The 20,129-nt window shown below is 42.8% G+C and overlaps 1 non-coding gene across 1 annotated transcript; it reads right to left on the reverse strand.

Moving 5' to 3' along the window:
* Nucleotides 1-9,663: 9,663 nt before the first annotated feature.
* TRNAI-UAU (transfer RNA isoleucine (anticodon UAU)) lies at nt 9,664-9,756 on the reverse strand. Its single transcript is given in 2 exon segments — nt 9,664-9,699; nt 9,719-9,756. It is a non-coding gene; the product is annotated as a tRNA-Ile (tRNA).
* Between the last annotated feature and the right edge of the window lie 10,373 nt (nt 9,757-20,129).

A 20,129-nucleotide genomic window follows, 5' to 3' on the forward strand; every position in this document is an offset into this window, starting at 1 on the left:
CAGTTAGAATCAGGTGAATGGATGAAAGGATCATTTTGTGGAATGGGAAGGACTAGGGGAAGAGCAGGTTTGGGAGAAGAAAAAAGTGAAAGTTGTGTTTTTGAATATGTTAACTTTGAGCTGCCTATGAGTCCTCCAAGTGGATATGGCAGATGTGCTGATGGAGGGGCCAGGCTGTCTACAAAAGCACAGGGAAGGACACCCTGACTTTATCCCTAGTACAGTTTAACAGATTGAAAGATTACAATAATTTTTGGTTTAGCCTCTTCCTTCTAAAGAAAATTCTTATTAAGAAATTTGAAAATTACCACAAAAAAATAAGAAGTAAGAAGCTAAATCATATCACCAGAGAAAATCACTTCACTAGAGGAGTATATGAATGAAAGAAAGAAGAAAGAGAAGACCACAAAACAACAAGAAAACAAATAACAAAATGGCAGAGGTAGGTCCTTACTTATCAAGAATAACATTGAATGTAAATAAACTAAACTCTCCAGTTAAAAGACACAGACTGGCTGAATGAGTTAAAAGAAAAAAAAAGACCCATTGATCTGTTGCCTACAAGAAACACACTTCACCTGTAAAGACACATGTAGAATGAAAATAGAGGGATGGAAAAAGGTATTTATGCCAATAGAAACAAAAAAAGAGCAGGAGTCACTATAGTTATATCAGACAAAATAGATTTCAAGACAAAAACTATAAGAAGAGGCAAAGAAGGTCATTATATGATGACAAAGGAGTCAATTCAGCAAAAAGATATAACAATTTTAAATATATATGTATCCAACACTGTGGTACACAGATATATAAAAGAAATATTATTAGAGCTAAAGAGAGAGATAGGCCCCAATACAATAATAGCTGGAGACTTCAACACACAACTTTCAGCATTAAACAGATCTTCCAAACAAAAACTCAACAAAGAAACATCAACTTTATCTGCACTGTAGACCTAATGGCTCTAATAGATATTTACAGCACATTTCATCCAAGAGCCACGGAATACACATTATTTTCCTCGGCACATGGATCATTCTCAAGGATAGACTATATGCTAAGTCACAAAACAAGTCTTAAAACATTTTAAAAAATTGAAATAACATCAAGCATCTTCTCTGACCACAATGGACTAAAACTAGAAATTAGTAACAAGAGGAATTTTGGAAACTATACAAATACATGGAAATTAAACAATATGCTCCTGAATGACCAGTGGGTCAATGAAGAAATTAAGAAGAAAATTGAAAAATTTCTTGAAACAAATGATAATGGAAACACAGTATATCAAAGCCTATGGGATACAGCAAAAGTAGTACTAGCAGGGAAGTTTATAGCTGTAAGTGCCCACATCATAAAAAAGGAAAAAATTCAAATAAACAATCTAACAATGCATCTTAAAGAACTAGGAAAGCAAGAGTAAACAAACCAAAAGTTAATACATAGAAAGAAATAAGATCAGAGCAGAAATAAATTAAATTGAAATTTTAAAAATACAAAAGATCGATGAAACAGAAAGTTTGTTTTTTGAAAAGTTAAACAAAATTGACAAACCTTTAGCCAGACTAAGTAAGAAAAAAAGAGAGCAGGTCCAAATAAATAAAATCAGAAATTAAAAAGAGACATTATAATTGATATCACTAAAATTCAAAGGGTCATTAGTGGCTGCTATGAGCAACTATATGCCAATAAATTGGAAAATCTAGAAGAAATAGACAAATTCCTAGATACATACAACCTACCAAGATTGAACCAGGAATAAATCTGAAACCTGACCAGACCAATAACAACTAACAAGATTGAAGCCGTAATAAAAAGTCTCCCGGAAAATAAAAGCACAGAACTTGATGGCTTCACTGCTGAATTCTAACAAACATTTAAAAGACTAATACCAATCCTACCCAAAGTATTCCAAAAAACAGAGGAGGAGGGAATACTTCCAAACTCATTCTATGAGGCAAGTATTACCCTGATACCAAACCCAGACAAAGACACATCAAAAAGAGAAAACTACAGGCCAGTATCTCTGATGAATATTGATGCAAAAATCTTCAACAAAATACTAGCAGACCGAATTCAACAATATGTTAGAAAGATAATTCATTGCAACAGTGGGATTTATCCCTGGGAAGCAAGGATGGTTCAACATACAAAAATCAATGTGATACATCATATCAACAGAAGGAAAGATAAAAACCATATGATTATTTCAACTGACGCTGAAAAAACATTTGATAAAATTCAACATCCCTTCATAATAAAAACCCTCAAAAAACTGGGGATAGAATGAATACATCTCAACATAATAAAAGCCATGTATGATAGACACACAGCTAGTATCATACTGAATGGGGGAATCCTGAAAGTCTTTTCTCTAAGATCTGGAACACGGCAAGGATGCCCACTGTCACCACTGTTATTCAACGTATTACTGGAAGTCCTAGCTAGAGCAATCAGTCAAGAGAAAGAAATAAAGGGCATCCAAAATGGAAAGGAAAAAGTCAAATTATCCTTGTTTGCAGCTGATATGATCTTAGATTTAGGAAAACCTGAAGACTCCACAAGAAAACTATTAGAACTGATAAAAAAAAATTCAGTAAAGTTGCAGAATACAAAATCAGCATACAAAATTCAGTAGCATTTCTGTATGCCAACAGTGAACAATGTGAAAAAGAAATTTTTAAAGTAATCCCATTTACAATAGCCACACATAAAATTAAATACCTAGGAATTAACCAAAGGAGTGAAAGCTCTCTATAATGAAAACTATAAAAAACTAATGAAAGAAATTGAAGAGGACACCAAAAAATGGAAAAATATTCCACGTTCATGGATTGAAGGATTAATATTGCTAAATGCCCATACTACCCAAAGCAACCTCTCAGCCAATGCAAGACTCTCTTCTCCAATATCCCAGCTTCTGCTCCATCACTTTTTTCTTGCTAGAGATGGGGTCTCGCTATGTTGCCCAGGCTGGTCTTGAGCTCCTGTGCTGAAGAGATCCTTCAACTTCAGCCTCCCAAAGTGTTGGTACCACAGGCATGAGCCTCAGTCACTCAGCCTCAATCACTTTTAAATCTGGGAAATGTACTCCTTCATCAGTCAACTCATCCCATTTCTCAACAGTGCTAATCACTTTAAAAATAAGTTTGCCTCCTTGTGGTCATCACCCACAGGCTCTAGTTCTAAGCTCATGTTCTTTTCTCTAGGGCAACACTGTCTATGACTATTTCTTCTTTCACAAATATTTGAAAGCAGCTCAGAAATCCATCCTCAGTCCTCTCTTCTCCAGGATCCATGTTCCTTGGAGTTTCAACCACAGTCACCATGGACGACCTATTGTTAGAAGAAATGGAGAGGCATCTAGTCCCCTAGATCACTAAGGTCAGAAGTTGTCGTGCCAAAGACTTTGTGGGGAAAGACTGAGAACCAAAATAAGGAAGCAAAGCTCCTTACCCCACCAGGCTTTCCCAGAGCTTAGCCTCTACCCCAACTGCCGGCCTGTACCCCCGGGGAGGCACCCAACCAGCAGGGAAAATACAGGCAATTAAAGGTAATTCAGTTTTACAGTTCAAGTTAAAAAGAAGAAGAAAATAGGTAAGATAAAAATAAATGTAGAGAAAAAAAGAAGATTAAAAGGAAATGAGTGAAAAGACCTTAGTCTTAGACAGAGGGATAGGCAGAATGAAACTTTCAAAGGGAAAGAATATACTCATTAACAAAAGAGTTTTTATCAGCACCATAGGAGAGGTAAAACTAAAATCTCAAAAAAAAAAAATAAATTGTAAAAAGAGGTTTTTGTTTTGAGAGTCTCACTCTGTCACCCACACTGGAGTGCAGTGGTGCACCTCCCAAGTGGCTGGGATTACAGGCGCCCACCAACATGCTCAGCTAATTTTTTTGTATTTTTAGTAGAGATGGGGTTTCACCATGTTGGCCAGGTTGGTCTCAAATTCCTGACCTTAAGTGATCCACCCCCCTCAGCCTCCCAAAGTGGCATGAGCCACCACGCCCGGCCAAAAGCTAATTCTTTGAGAAGATAAATGAAAGTAAAAAACCCCTAACCAAACTGATTTTTTTAAAAAGAGAGAGTGAAAGAGAAAAGACACAAATTACCCATATCAGGAATTAGAGAACGGACATCACTACAGATTTTACAGATAATTTAGAAAGATAAGGACGGACTATTGTGAAAATCTTATGCCAATAAATTTAACAAATCAAATGAAATAGATTTTTTGAAAGACACAAAGTACTGAAGTATACTCAAGAATAAATAGATAACCTCGATAGCTTTACACATTTTAAACACTTGAACTTATAGGATTTTAAAAACATAAAACCTTCTCACAAGGAAAACTGCAGGCCCACAGAGCTTCACTGTGAATTCACAAAATATTTAATAAAGAAATAGGGCCAGGCACAGTGGCTCACACTTGTAATCCCAGCACTTTGGGAGGCCAAGGAGGGAGGATCATTTGAGCCCAGGAGTTCAAGAACAGCCTGGGCAACATGGCAAAACCCTGCCTCTGCAAAAATTACAAAAAATAACCAGGCGTGGTGGCATGTGCCTGTAGTCCCAGCTTGGAAGGCTGACACAGGAGGATCACTTGAGCCCAGGAGGTTGAGGCTGCAGTGAGCCATAATTGCACCACTGCACTACAGCCTGGACAACAGAGTGAGACCTTATCTCAAAAAAAAAAAAAAAAAAACTCCAAAACTCCAAAACATTTCTTAAAGAAATTGAAGCCCTAAATAAATTGAGAGGTATGCTGTGTTTATGGAATCAGAAGACACACTTTTAAGAAGGTAATTCTCAAATTGTTGAATGTATTGACCAATACATTGAACACATACATTTACATTTTTTGAGATCCTGTCTCAAAAAAAAAAAAAACTATGAAACATTGCTTAAAGAAATGGAAGGCCTAAATAAATGGAGAGATATACTATGTTTTTTTTTTTTTTTTGGAGACAGAGTCTCACTCTATCCCCCAGGCTAGATCATGGCTGATTCACTCAGCAACTGCCCCTCCCTTCAGCCTCCCAAGTAGCTGGGATTATAAGCATCCACCACCACACTCAGCTAATTTTTGTATTTTTAGTAGAGATGAGGTTTCACCATGTTGCCAGGCTGGTCTCGAACTCCTGACCCCAGGTGATCTGCAGAAGACATATTTTGAAGAAGATAATTCTCCTCAAATTGTTGAACGTCTTGATCGATACATTTAACAGAATTTCTATAAAAATCCAAGCAGAACTTTTCATAGAAATTGGTAAACTGCACCTAAAATTTATATGAAAATGTAAAGGACCTGCAATGGCCAAAAGCATTTTGAAAGAGAAGAACAAAATTGGAGAACTTATAATACCTGGTTTCCAAACTTACTCTAAATCTACAGTAATCAGCACAGTGTAGTGTTGGCATAACACCATACTGACAGGTCAATAGAATAGAATGAAAGTACAGCAATAGAGCAACACATTTATGGAAAGCTTGTTTTTGATAAGACGCCAAGGCAATTCGATCAGGAAAGAATAAGCTTCTCAACAAATGGTGCCATAATTTAGATATCCACATACCCCAACCCCGCTCAAAATGAGACCCTTACCTCACACCATACACAAAAATTAAGTCAACTCAAAATGGAGCGTAAACATAAATATAAGAACTAAATCATGGACTAAAATCTTGGTGACCTTGAGTTAGACAAAGGTTACTTAGATATAGCACCAAAAGTACAATCAATAATGGGTAAAGAAATCAATGAATTGAACTTCATCAAAATGTTAAGATTTTGCTCTTTAACAGACATTAGAAAATGAAAACCCAAGCCACAAACTGGAAAAAATTACAAATTATATATCCACAGGCCAAACACAGTGGTGCACGCCTGAAATCCCAGCAATTTGGGCGGCCGAGGTGGATGAATCACCTGAGGTCAGGAGTTCAAGACCAGTCTGGCCAACATGGTGAACCTTGTCTCTACTAAAAATATAAAAATTAGCTGGGCATGATGGTGTGCACCTGTAGTCCCAGCTACTTGGGGGACTGAGGCAGGAGAATTGGTTTAACCTGGGAGGCGGAGACTGCAGTGAGCTGAGATCGCACCACTGCACTCCAGCCTGGGTGACAGAGCAAGATTCTGTCTCAAAAAATATACATATTATATATCCAACAAGGGAACTATATCTAGATTATACAGAAAATCTCTACAACCCAATAATGAAAAGAGAAACAACTCAATAAAAAGCAGACAGAAGCCCGGAGTGGTGGCTTACACCTGTGGTCCCAGCTACTGGGGAGGCTGAGGCAGGAGGATTGCTTGAATCCCGGAGTTTGAGGCTGTGATATCATGCCACTGCACTCTAGGCTGGGGGACACAGCCCCTGTCTCAAAAACAAAAACAAAAACATAAAACAAAAAAATACTTCACCAAAGAGGATATATTAATGTCTAATAAGCATATGAAAAGCTACTCAACATTATTAATGCAATTCATTGTACATAAACTATAACTCAAAAAAGCTTTAAAATTTAAAACTTATTGGTTATCTTTAGAAATTATTAGGGAATCAAAGATTGGTGGAAAAAGAGAAAGAATCAAGCAATTATCCAGTCTTTCTTTTGTGAATTGTGCTTCCACAGTCATAAATACAGAAGGAATAATAGAATTAGAAAAGCACCACTGGGGAATCCTCAATAAAAATAATAGGTTTAGACCAGGATAATCAATGGCTGCTAAAACATTAGGTTAGAGGGTGGTGAAGGACTTTATAATGGATGGATTCAGCCGACCATGCTGATGAAGGATTAGAGGCTGATGAAGGATTTTATAATGGATGGATTCCACTGACCATTCTGAAATCATCAATCAAAAGCAATATTTCCAAATGTGGGACAGCCAGACATTATGTACTTTCTTTTGTGGTGCAATAGCACACAGTACCATCTAAAACATATTTTGGGGGAAAATTAATCTGAATGTTATAAAGCTTCTAGATATAATTGCCATGAGGGATTGAAGAACATGAGGCTGAAGAAAACCTTGAGCACGCAATTAGCCAAAATCTGTGGGAAATTCTAAAGGTCAACAAAGAAATGTCATAAAAGGGGGTGAAAAGAGAGGGAATTGGAATAGATTAAAAGAGATTTATCCTTTAAATATCTTAAAGGATACACCAGTCAAATGCCAAGTACAGCCCATGTTTGGATATTGATTCAAACAAACCAATCTTCTGTAAAAATATTTTTTCAGAGATATGCGTAGCAATTTGAATGCCGATGAGGTATGAGATGAAGCTAAGTAATTATTCTTACTCTTGTTGGGTGTAATAATGATACTGTGGTTATACTTTTTTAAAAAAGTGATTACCTGTTGGGTATACATGCTGAAGTTTTGACAGGTTAAATTAAACCATATCTAGGATTTCCTTTAAAACATTCCAGGGGTAAGGGGTGAATGTTGTGGGAAGGATATAGATGAAACAATGTTGACAATTCTTTAAAGTGGAAACACGGGGGTTAACTATACTATGCTCTCTACTTTTGGGTATGTTTGAAATTTTCCATAATAAAGAATTGGGCTTTGGTTTCGTTTTGTTGAATTTTAAATGAGCTTGTTTCTACAGATTACAGCCCTCTGGCTGTGTTCTGACCTACTGAGAGTTCAACAGGATTCCCTCCCTTTACCCATCTGGAGGCCACACACTCAATATCTGTAGGGTACAAATGACTGAAATGAGTCTGGGATAAAGAAAACAGCAAAGCAAGCCAGTGAATCAAGGCAGCTGGCACCTACCTCTGTGTTGGAGATTAATGGAGAGTGACAGGGACCATGGCAAACCGAAAGCCACATACACATCCAAGATGGGCAGTCAGTCTTGCCATGCAGGAATAAGGGCCCCAGATGGCCCAGCTTCTGACTTTTTTTTTTTTCTTTGAGACAAGTTCTCACTCTGTCTCCCAGGCTGGAATACAGTGGTGTGATCTCAGCTCACTGCAACCTCCACCTCCCAGGTTCAAGAGATTCTCCTGCCTCAGCCCCCCAAGTAGCTGGGACTACAGGCATGGCTAACTTTTGTATTTTTAGTAGAGATGGGATTTCGCCATGTTGGCCAGGCTGGTCTCGAGCTCCTGATCTCAGGTATGCGCCACCACACCCGGCTAATTTTTGTATTTTTAGTTGATACGGGGTTTCGCCCTGATGGCCTGGCTGGTCTTAAACTCCTGGGTGATTAAAAAAAAAAAAAAAAAATCCGCCGAACTTGGCCCCCTAAGCCGGGATTACAGGTGTGAGCCACCGCGCCTATTTTATTATTATTATTATTTAATGGATAGATGGCCGGGCGCGGTGGCTCACGCTTGTAATCCCAGCACTTTGGGAGGCCGAGGCGGGCGGATCACGAGGTCAGGAGATCGAGACCACGGTGAAACCCCGTCTCTACTAAAAATACAAAAAATTAGCCGGGCATGGTGGCGGGCGCCTGTAGTCCCAGCTACTCGGAGCTGAACGGAGGCGGAGTTCATGACCGAGATTGCCACTGCACTCACATGACAAGACAAACTCTCTCAAAAAAAAAAAAAAAACATTCCAGTTGGCATAGGGTTCCTGTTCTGCATCGGGGGGCTGGTGGGTGACAGCAACCGAAGCCTGGGCTAGCGGAGGAGATAGACAAGAGCTCCGCCCTCCATCCATTTCTCTGAACGTTCTAGGTCTTGATTTTCACCACTCGCAGGGTAATATTTCCACCCAAAATCTAGCAACGATCCCGTCCATGAAAACAGATGAAAATCTCCCCTTTGAAAGAACACGTCCAGGAGGCTTTCCACCCCTTAACTAAGCTTGTGCCCGCTTTGCCCACCCCCCTGGGGATGTGGGGTAGGGCGCATCCGCCCACCACTTGGCCTGATTTCCCGGCCCCCGGGAGGACTTCTGAACCAGGATTTGTGACTTGCCGCTAGAAGGGGCACATGATGGGGAGGGGAACTCTCCGAGCACATTCCCCAAACTGCGAATCTGCCCAGGGACGGCTGGGCGCCTGGGTTGAGGAGAAGGGCCCGCAGTCTTATTGGTCTCTGCAGACAGAAGCGAGGGGGAAGAACTCACCACGAGTTACAAGGGCGGAAAACAGCCGCCCCAGGTCTCCCCACAGCTCCCCGGACGCCCCGCGCTGGGCCTCGGGCCCCAACGCCTGGGAGTGCTCGGCGGTGCTTGGGCCCCGCCCGGGGGCGAGGCGCAGCGGCCGGGCCCCGGGCCTCATCTCCGCACCTGGAGCTCGGGCTCACACTGTAGAATGACGTGACCAGAATATTCGATCCCCACGGCCAGCTAGGGACCCCGCCACAGTGGAGCGCCTCGCCACCTCCATCCGCCCTCCTGTGGTCCGGGGCTAGGTGCAGTTACAGGACCCGCCTAAGAGCACTAGAAGGACGCAGTGGGTGGATGTCCGGGTTCGAGCGGCTGGATGTCGCGCGGTGGCAACAAGTAGCTCAGAAAAGGGGCATTGAGAGTCCACTGCGAGCTGCTTCCTGCTTGCGGCCAATGGGGACGTGCGGCAGAGCAGTTAGAAACAAGAAGGGAGAAGACTAAAGAGAGACTAACTCCTTCCTTCTGGCAGGGATATACACAAAAGGGGTTGCAGACACATCCAAAATGGTCGTGCTCCAGGTGAGGCTCGAACTCACAACCTCGGCATTGCTCTGCATGTACTGCTGTATAAGTACCGCGCGCTAACCGATTGCGCCACTGGAGCTCCGCTGAGCGGGCCTCGCGATGGCTCTATCAGGGTGCACTGGCGCCTGCGGCGGGCCTCGGCAGAGCATGCGCGTTCGCGGCGCGAGCCCAGGCCCGAGCTTTCTGAGACTTCGCGCCGAGCTCCCGGCTGTTCCCTGGCCGAGCGAGCCGGGGAAGCCTGCGAGTGTCGCCCTTGGGGATGGAGGGGCCGCCTAGCCTGGCCGTAACGGGAGAGCCACGGGGGCCCTGCAAAGAGCGCAACGCGCAACCCCGGGCCTCGCCGTAGGAGGAGCGGCCCCAGCGCCTGCGGCCGGAAAACCCCCTCTACGGGCTTCGCGTCCCGGAGCCGGCCCGCGAGGGGCAGGGCCCAGGCCCGGGGAGCGGCAGGCGGGCCTCGCCGCGGTGGTGACGCGGACCGGGGGTGGGGCTGGGATTGGGGCTGGGGCTGAGCCGGGCGGCCTTGCTTCCGCGCCCCGGGGAGGCCCCACCCGACTGCCCGCAGGGCCCCCCCGGAAGGAGCGCGTCTGGAGCCCCCCAGTGGCGGCTGCCGGGGGCGGCGCGCGGCTGTGGCTTGGCGCCTGGTCCGGCTCGCGAGGTTCCCGCGGCTGTTGGCCCCTCCAGGCAGGAGGCGGGGCCACGAAACCCGGCCAGGCCACCCCAAGCGGAGGACGCGGAGATAGCCTGGGCTTTGGAGAAGTTGCAGCCCAAACCCTGCGTGTTTTGTTGGGCCACAAAATGTTTGATGTTAAAACTAATTTCCAGTATTTAAAATCAGGAGATCTCATACAAAATATCTAGATATCCATTTAAAAACAAAACAAAATCTAAACACTGCACCCAGGGCTGAATTATGACTGTTCTGGGCCGTAGGCACTTTTGTCTTCGTGAGCTCCTGTCCTCCATTAAAAAAAAAAAAAAGTTTTGGAAAATTATATTTTACCACCGTGATGATATAAAAATGAATGTAATTCAAGCTGAATTTATTGCTGTATTCATTATTACTATTTTAAATGTTAATACTATATTCGTTTTCTTCTTATTTCAAAAGAAATTAACATTTAAATGTTTTTTCTGATCTATGCACTGTGCCTGTTGTACCTAATTGATAAGCCTGCCAGGAAGCTGGTCCTCCAGGGAAGGTAGCAGCCACCTCCCGGGTGCCAGCCACCTCCCGAGTGCCCACCACCTCCTGTCTCTTCCTTCAGGCTTGTCTCACTCATCTTGATGGTCTCTGAGCACCTGCTAGCATGTTGGTCACCTGTTTGATGACGTCTGCTTTCCTAGGAGAGCCAGCTGAGCAAACAACAGAATGATTATGGCAATAATGGGGGAAACTGCATGAGCAAGCGATGGACAGAACGAAGGCCATTTGTGTAGTCACCTTGAGGGTGACTTGGCCATAGTAACAGGTTGTGTTAGGGTGACAAATGTCAAGCAGTGGGATGGTACTGGACTGTAGAAGGCCTTGAAACTCGAGCAGAAGAGTTAAAGTGATCAGGTAGACCATGAGGAGGTAGCAAAAGATTCTATGTACGGCAGGGGGCCTCCCGAAGGAGTTTTTAGGAAAGTCTCCGTAGAAAGAAGCCAGGGGAGGCTGTTTCCAGATGGTTTTGTAAGCTGAGAGACACACATGGAGACTCAGGAACTCAGAACAGGGATGGTCAGCACCCCGCAAGATCCCATCCCGCACCAGGCAGGTGATGGGAGGCAGGGCTCTTTACAGCATGCCAGGATTAGGGCTCCTTGGAGCCTTTGTGGGTGAGGCCAGGGTAAATCAAGGGCAACAGAGAGTGATCCGTCAAATAAGTTCTTCCTGGAAGCTGGAACAGGATGAAAAGGTAAATGCATGGTTTGTGCAGGGTGGGGATGATTTTTTCCCCCCTAAATTGAAAGGGGTTAATTCCTGGTAACAAGTAAATTGTGGATTCATACACAGCATCTTCTCAAATCCCGTAGCATTTGCAGAATCTGCCCTTCCTCTGGAGTCTCAGGCAGAGCCCACCTGGTGAACCACGAGCAGCAGAGTTGGCCCTCGGTGGTCCAGCGTCCCCTCCCACTAGCCCCATTCAGGGATCTACTCCTTCATTGGTTCCACAGATACTGACTGATCCCCGACTGTATGTAAGGGGAAGGCAGCACCTCATAAAAGGAACTGAAATTGCTTAGCCCCCAAGAATAATGGTTATCTAATGAGGTGCCTAGTGTGGGTAAGGCTGCACCTGGTGAAGGGATGGTCAGAAGGTGAAGGGGGCGTGGTCAGAAACTCTGCTGCTGGAGATCTTTTCCAGCAAGGAAATGTCTCCTGGGACCACTTAACCTCACCCAGACTGCCGCTAAAGAACAATGAACTAGGAGTCTTCGCTGTGGTCCTCTTAAGTTTGTAAGAGACTGTAATAAGTTTCTTACTCTCTCCAAGACTCAGTTTCCTCATCTATAAATTGAAGAATCTAGACCAGATAAGAGGTCTCCAGCCTGGCTTGACTAGTGGAGGACCCCTTTTACCATGTATACTCTTGCCAACACCTTGAAATTATTTTATCATGCAATAATTTGTGTATGATGTGTAATAGAGAAGGGATTGTTAAATAAAACTTATTTTAGATCCATGTATAACTTTAAAACAGTAATATCGGCTGGGCACTTTGGCTCACGCCTGTAATCCCAACAATTTGGGAGGCCAAGGCAGGTGAATCACTTGAGGCCAGGAGTTTGAGACCAGCCTGGCCAACATGGCGAAACCTCGTGTGGGTTGCAGTGAGCTGAGATCACACCACTGCACTTCAGCCTGGGCGACAGAGAGAGACCCTGTCTCAGTAAATAAATAAATACAGCAGTAATATCTATATTATTAAAAGACTAGTTTCAACCTTTTCACAATTTCCAAGTAATGCAGAATGTTTAAAGTAATTATGTAAGGGGAAAGCATGCTTTGTTAACAAATATCTTTTAAAATAACATATCTGGTATTGGGACAAATGTATATTAAAATGTATGAAACTTAATGACTCATCATAACATCAAAAATAGACAAAAACCGCTCCTAAATGAATGTTTGGAATTTATGCCTTTTGCATTTTTTTAAAAAACTAGTTTATTTTTATTACTTTCATTTTTGTGTCTAAATGATGAGATAAAACAGAAGGGTTCAGACTGCTGTATGCAAGTGACATTCTGCAAATAGCATGATGTGGGTATGGCTGGTCTTCATTTCTAATAATGAGAGGCCAAATCAGATCTAATGGTCACTATATTTTCTCTATGACTTTGGTTTCAGATATACAAGAGACACCATGATGAGCCATATAAACAGTTTGATGGGCTGAATGCAATTTGTAGGTCTAGTGAATGAAAATCATCTTGGTTCAAAATTGTAGAATTCTCATTTTATGGTCCTCATTTACTTTATTCCAGCAAATGTTTTATACTTTGTATTTTTAGCCAGCATTTCATTATGGGTATATATTAAGCAGCATATGACTTTTAAAAATATTGCTGTAGAGTAGGCAAAGCCCACATGAGAAGCCACCCAAGCAGCTGTCATATGAACGCATATCTGGTGTTCAAGGAATGAACGCTTCATGTACCAGTGAGCACGCATTCAGAGGCTTCCAAAGTGATTCCATTTTAATAGGTAGCGGAGGATCTTAAAGGATTATTTTAATTGTTATTTTTCCAAATGGAAATGTAAAAGACGCCACTGCCACGTGCAACACTGTGGACCTTCCTGAATACCTTTCAGAACCCCCTCCATTTGTCACCCCTCCTGTCCTGATAGTCCATGATGCTCACCAGCACCCCTTGGGAAAATGACCCCTTATTTTCCCTTAGGAGGAGAAAGAGGTGTAGGTCTCAAGGCGCATGCTCTAGGGAAGTGTGATGCAGATTTGAACCAATTACACACAGAGTGGAACATATGATAATTTGAGGGATCTCATCAAATTATCCGGATTGACACCGAAATGAAGAAGTGGTGAAAGCCGGTCAGATGAGAAAAATTTTAAAGATCGGTAATGTCCAGTGTTGATGAGAGTGTGGGGAAATGGATAGTCTTTAGCTGGTTTTGTTTTTAAGATAGTTTATCAGAATCTGTCAGTGTTTCAAATGCATGTATCTTTTGACCCAGCAGTTTCTATAGGATTCTCTCTTACAGATATACCCATACTTGTGAACAAATATACCATATTTCAGCAAATCTAAAACACCCTAAATTGTAAAATGTGCTATTATTTTATGTACCATTAAGAAAACAAAACCTACCATTTTAACTATGACACAGTCCTTTCATATCACTTAGAATTGTGTTTTAGACTCATTAAGATTGCTCCTAGCCGGACGTGGTGGCTCACGCCTGTAATCCCAGCACTTTGGGAGGCTGAGGCAGGTGGATCACAAGGTCAGGAGATCAAGACCATCCAGCCTAACATGGTGAAACCCCGTCTCTACTAAAAATACAAAAAATTAGCCAGGCATGGTGGTGGGTGCCTATAATCCCAGCTACTCGGGAGGCTGAGGCAGTGAACCTGGGAGGCGGAGGTTGCAGTGAGCCAAGATCGCGCCACTGCACTCCAGCCTGTGTGACAGAGCGAGACTCCGTCTCAAAAAAAAAAAAAAAAGATCGCTCCTATGGATGACTCGATGTATTTTTAATCATACGTTCCTCTGGAGAGCCATTGCTTTCTGCTCACCTTTTCAGCCTCATAGTTTCTGTCACTGACAAACACTTAAAGGAGGACAGCAGCTCAGGGTGCCGAGCTCACCTGAATGCACTTCTCTTCTCCATGAAATTTTGGCCCCTTAGCCCTTAGACTGCCTTGGTGGCTCATTGTTGCATTCAGACAGATTGGGGTTAGGGTGGGGTATTTACAGAATTTCTAGCTACTAGCAGTGGGAAGGTTAGTTTCATGGAAGCTGATGCATCTGTAGATAATGTGACCACATAATTTATCCTCCAAACAGGGACATTTCTGAGAGTCAAAAGGAGCACTGTTAATAATACTGGACCAACAAGCATGAATTGTGCTGTCCCGGACAATCTGGAACATATGGTCACCCTAATCCTAGATCCTTTTGTGTTACTATAAATATATAAACCATAATTAGGGAAAACTCCTTGTTAAACGTCTCTATAAGAACATAGATGGGGTGTGTACCAGTCCATTTCATACTGCTCTGCTCCAAATTCGCCCTTCTTGGCCCTGCTTTGTGATCCTGGAGCTGGACCCTGAAAGTATTTGTGTTGTCAGCTGGTGCCACTGTTAGGTCTTGTCAGTAGAAAGTGCTAGAACACTAGAAGGGACTTCTCTTCCTAGCTCGGTGCTTTTCTTCTGGCTCCTACAGAACAGCTGCCAGTGGGCGGCTTCCTGGTGAGATTTTGCCTGCCGGCACCCAACAGAGTCTCCTGCTTGCCATCCTCAGCCTGCAGCGCCTCAGCAAACTCCTCCACCATCCGCAGGCCCCGGCGCCACCCTCACCAGTGAGCTCTGAATCTCAGCCTTGGAGGGGAGGGAGAGTTTGTTGCTTCCTTGGGTTCCCTACGTCAGCCCTAGAGGTAGTGGCTGCTCCCTTTGTTATTCCTGAATTATCCAGAGTTCCATTTACCCTTCTTCGTAATGAATCCTCCTTTACTAGTTAATATTTTTTTACATTAAATTTCCCTATTCAAACTACTGGTGTGTCTGAATCCTGACCGATAGGATGCATTAATTATTTCTTTTCACTTGTTGGAGAACAACAGCCTTCAAAGAACACAGAGAACATGGTGATTGGTGGGTAAAAATAATACACTTACATAGTACTTGTCATGTGCTAGGCACCAACTCCAAGAACTTGACACCCTATGAAGCAATTTCATCCTCACAGCAACCCCATGAAGCAAGTAGCATTCTCGTTTCCTTTCACTGATGAGGAACGTGCAGCACAGTGAGACTGTGCAGTTTACCAAAACAAGTGGTAAAGCTAAGATTCAAATACAGATTGTGCAACTGAAGATCCACGCCCTCAAACTGTATGGAGTAAATGGCTCATTTTGCCACTTGGAGAACAGTGAGCGTGTCTGGCCTCGACAAGTCTGTGCCTCTCGGGGTCACCCCCAAGAGAGGCTCTTGTCAGGCTCCCAAAAGCCTGTGTGATGGTGGCCAAAGCATTCCAACTTGAAATACGGGAAAGACCAAGTAGAATTCTGACCCCTAGAGAGGTGAAAACCATGACCCAGGCATGCTGGGCGCCTCTGTGCCTAGATTCCCCTCTGCTGAGGAATGGGGTGGGTTCCTCTGTCAATCCTGGCAAGGGATGGACCCAAACCTATTGGACCAGATAGAGGTCTCAGAGGCCACAGCACAGATGATGATGACTTTTCCTGTGAGAGGAGAAAGGAAGAGTTTCGACAGAGCCCGCCAGGGAGCTCTAGGGTTTCAGTAACGCTCAAGGTGTTCCTTAGGTCAAAATTTTTGGGCGAGTAGGAAGGCCCACCTTGTGGGGAAGAAGAAAGACAAGAAACTGGAGTAAAACAACCTACATCCATGTTTCTGCTCAACCAACTGGTTGAGTGACTTCAATAGTTGTCCATTGATCATATATACCACAGTTGGCTGAGCCATTCTCCTGTTAATGGACATCCTAGGCTGTTTCCTGTGTGGGGCTTTTACAAGCTTCTAGGAGCATACGTGTACAAGTATTTTTATTTTTATTTCTCTTGGATAAATACAGAAATGGAATTGCTGGATTGCAAGGTATGTTTATGTATAGTTTCTTTGTTTTTAGCATTTTTATTGTGGCAAATTACACATAACATAAAATTTACCATTTTAACTGTTTTTAAATTGTACAATCCAGTGGCATTTAGTACATTACCACACCCAGCTAATTTTTGTATATCTCCTGACCTCAAGTGATTTGCCCACTTCAGCCTCCTAAAGTGCTGGGATTACAGGCATGAGCCACCACACCTGGCTGTTTTTTTATTTTTATTGTGGTAAAATATACAGAACATAAAATTTATCATTTTAACCCTTTTTAAGTGTGTAATTCAGTGGCATTAAATACATTTACATTGTTGTATAACCATCTCCACTATTCATCTCTGCAACTTTTTTCTCATCTCAACCGAAACCCCACACCCATTAAACAATAACTCTCCATTACCTCCTCCCCCGAGCCCAGTAATCACTATTTTACCTTCTATCTCTACAAATTTGACTATTCTAAGTATTCATAAAAGTGGAATCATACAATATTTGTCCTTTTGTGTATGGTTTGTTTCACTTAGCATAATATTTTTAAGTCTTATTTATGTTGTAACATCTATCAAAACTTCATTTCTTCTTAAGGCTGAATAATATTTCATTTTATGTGATAGTACGTTTGGTTTCTACATTCATCTGTCAATAGACGCTGGGTTGTTTTCATCTTTTAGTTATTGTGAATAATGTTACTACTAACATCAGTGTACAAATATCTGTTCGAGTCCCTGCTTTCAGTTCTCTTGGGTGCATATCTAAAAGTGGAATTCCTGGAAGATACAGTTAATTCTATGTTCAATTTTTTTGGTAAGCCACCATACAGTTTTCCACAGCAGCTGTGCCATTTTTACATTCTCACTAACAATACACAAGAGTTCCACATCTTCACCAACACTTGCCATTTTATGTTTTGGTTTGTTGTGGTTGCTGTTGTTTTTATAATAGCCATCCTAATGAAATGAAGCACTACCTCACTGTAGTTTCGATTTGCACGTCCCTAATCATTAGTGATGTGAGCATCTTTTTATGGGTTTATCAGCCATTTATATATCTCCTTTGGAGGAATGTCTGTCAAGTCCTTTGCCTGTTTTTTAAATTCTGTTGCTTGGTTTTTTTATTGTTGAGTTTGGGGAGTTGTTTTATATTCTGGATATTAACCCGTTATCAGATACATGGTTTGCAAATATTTTCTCCCATTTTGTAGCTTGCCTTTTCACTCTCTTGATAGTGGCCTTTGATGCACAAAAGTTTTTAATTTTGATAAAGGTCCTACGTTTGGTGGTCGTTTGGGGCTTTGTTTTTGAGACAGGGTCTATCTATCTCTGTTGCCCAGATTAGAGTGCAATGATGCGATCATAGCTCACTGCAACCTCAGACTCCTGGGCTCATGCAATCCTCCTGCCTAAGCCTCCTCAGTAGATGGGACTATAGGCACACGCCACCACTGTCAGCGAAGTTTTTTTTTAATTAGAAATGAGGTCTTGCCATGTTTCCCAGGCTTGTCATGAACTACTGGCCTCAAGGGATCTTCCCACCTCAGCCTCCCAAAACACTGGGATTACAGACATGAGCCCCAGAACCCAACCCCTATGTTTAGTTTTATAAGAAACTATGGAAGTCTTTTTTTTCAAATTAGTTGTGCCACCTTATACTCCCACCAGTAATGTTGAGCGTTCCAGTTGCTTTACATCCTCACCAATGCTTCATATTGTCAGTCTTTAATTTTAGCCATTCTACCGGGTGTGTAATAGTATCTCATTGTATATTTAATTCGCATGTTAATTTGCATTGTATATTTAATTTGCATATATTTAATTTGAGCATGTCATTAATTGCTCAACTAATGACGTTGAGCAATATTTTGTGTGTGCTTATTGGTCATCTGTGTATCTTTATAAAATGGTTGCTCAAACCTTTTGCCCATTGTTTTGTTGTTTTTTTGTTTGTCTTCTTTTTTGTTTTTGAGTTTTGGTCTTTTTTTTTTAATTAAGTTGTAGGAGTGGCTAAATGCCTTTGGTAAGTCATTGATTTTCTGTTTCTTTATCTGTAGGTAGCAAGTATGAATTCCTCCATGACATCTGGGCTACAAGAAATGCCAAGCTTGGCCACTGTTCACAGTACCCAGGACTCCTAAGAATCCATGCATGCCTTCTCCCATTTAAGACATGCGGGATCCATGCCAGGAAGAATAAGGCACGTGCCAGAAGATATGGGGGCTGGGAGGAAGGCACTAACAGAGTGATTTGAAATGAGGTAGCATTCAATGGCCCCTGGCAAAAAGCAGAAAGAAGATGAGGGAGCTGAAAAATGTCTTCATGGAGAAAGGAGGGAGGGAAGACAGGGAGGGAGGGGTGGTCCAACTGGCCCTGGAGCAGGGGAAAATGGAAATGTAGCAGATACATAAGCTAAACTGAAATCTCAGCACAGAGCTGGCCTATGAATTTCTCCCAGAGGGACCTTCTGCCTGTGGGGTAAAAGGGAGCATAAACTTCCAGTTCTGTTTGCAGAGAGCCCTGAGGAACTGATACTGACCACAGCCAGATGAGAGTCCTTCTCCTCAGCTGCCAAATTCTGCTCTGCGCTGCCCAGCAGGGTCTTAGCTAGGGTAGCTGGCTCCATCCCAGGGCCAACAGCCAATTTCGATTACATTAAGGAGGCAGTGTATTGGGGGACCAACAAATTTTATTGTTTGATACCCTGATCTTAGAACCTAACCCTCCCAGAGGTGCAAATCACAACCATAAACAAATGTAATAGAGAATTAAGCTTATAAAGATATATCAGTCAGGGGACAGAAACTATACCAATTACTTAACAGAGACAATGTAATACAGATAACTGTTAACTAGGTTTATGGTTATTAACTAGATAACTGAAAAGTCAAAAAAACAAATCTGCAGTATCACTTAAGTTAGTAACTGCAAGAAGCAGCTACCCACTCTTGGGCTGAGAGAACAAAGGAAGAAGTTGAACCACTAAAGCTTAGAAGTTGGAGGAAGAGCCCCTCTGCATAATTGAAACTCAGACTTCCGAGGAAAGGCTCCAGCATCTGCACTGGCATCTCTGCTGTGGTCACTTTAAAGCTGGTTCTGCAGGTATTGGGAATACCACAGGGTGGGTTTGGAAACTGCTAAGGGAGGCAGGGCTTAGTGGCTCACGCCTGTAATCCCAACAATTTGAGAAGCCAAGGGGGGAAGATCGCTTGAGCCTAGGACTTTGAGACCAGCTTGGGCAGCATATCAAGGCCCTATCTCTACAAAAAATTTAAAAATGAATCCAGTGTGGTGGTGTGCACCTGTAGTCCCAGCTGCTTGGGAGGCTGAGGCAGGAGGATCGCTTGAGCTCAGGAGTTCAAGGTTGCAGTGAGCTGTCATCACACCACTGCACTCCAGCCTGGAGCAACAGAGTGAGACAGCTTCAGAGTGAGACCCCCATCCCTACTACTATTAATAATAATAATAATAATAACAATAATAGTGCCAAGCTTGTGAAACCTTGTCCAAATGGAAAGTGATGGGTACTCAACTATCTCCCTCAGTGGGTGTGAATAAGGACACCTCCAGCCTCATCCCTTGGCCACTCAAGGAACCAGCCTCGGGATGAAGCTGATGCTATGGGTAGCAGATGGGAGGGATGGAAAGAACCAGGGTCCATG

This window comes from Hylobates moloch, unplaced genomic scaffold (assembly GCF_009828535.3).
Source record: "Hylobates moloch isolate HMO894 unplaced genomic scaffold, HMol_V3 SCAFFOLD_15, whole genome shotgun sequence".
Taxonomy (NCBI): domain Eukaryota; kingdom Metazoa; phylum Chordata; class Mammalia; order Primates; family Hylobatidae; genus Hylobates; species Hylobates moloch.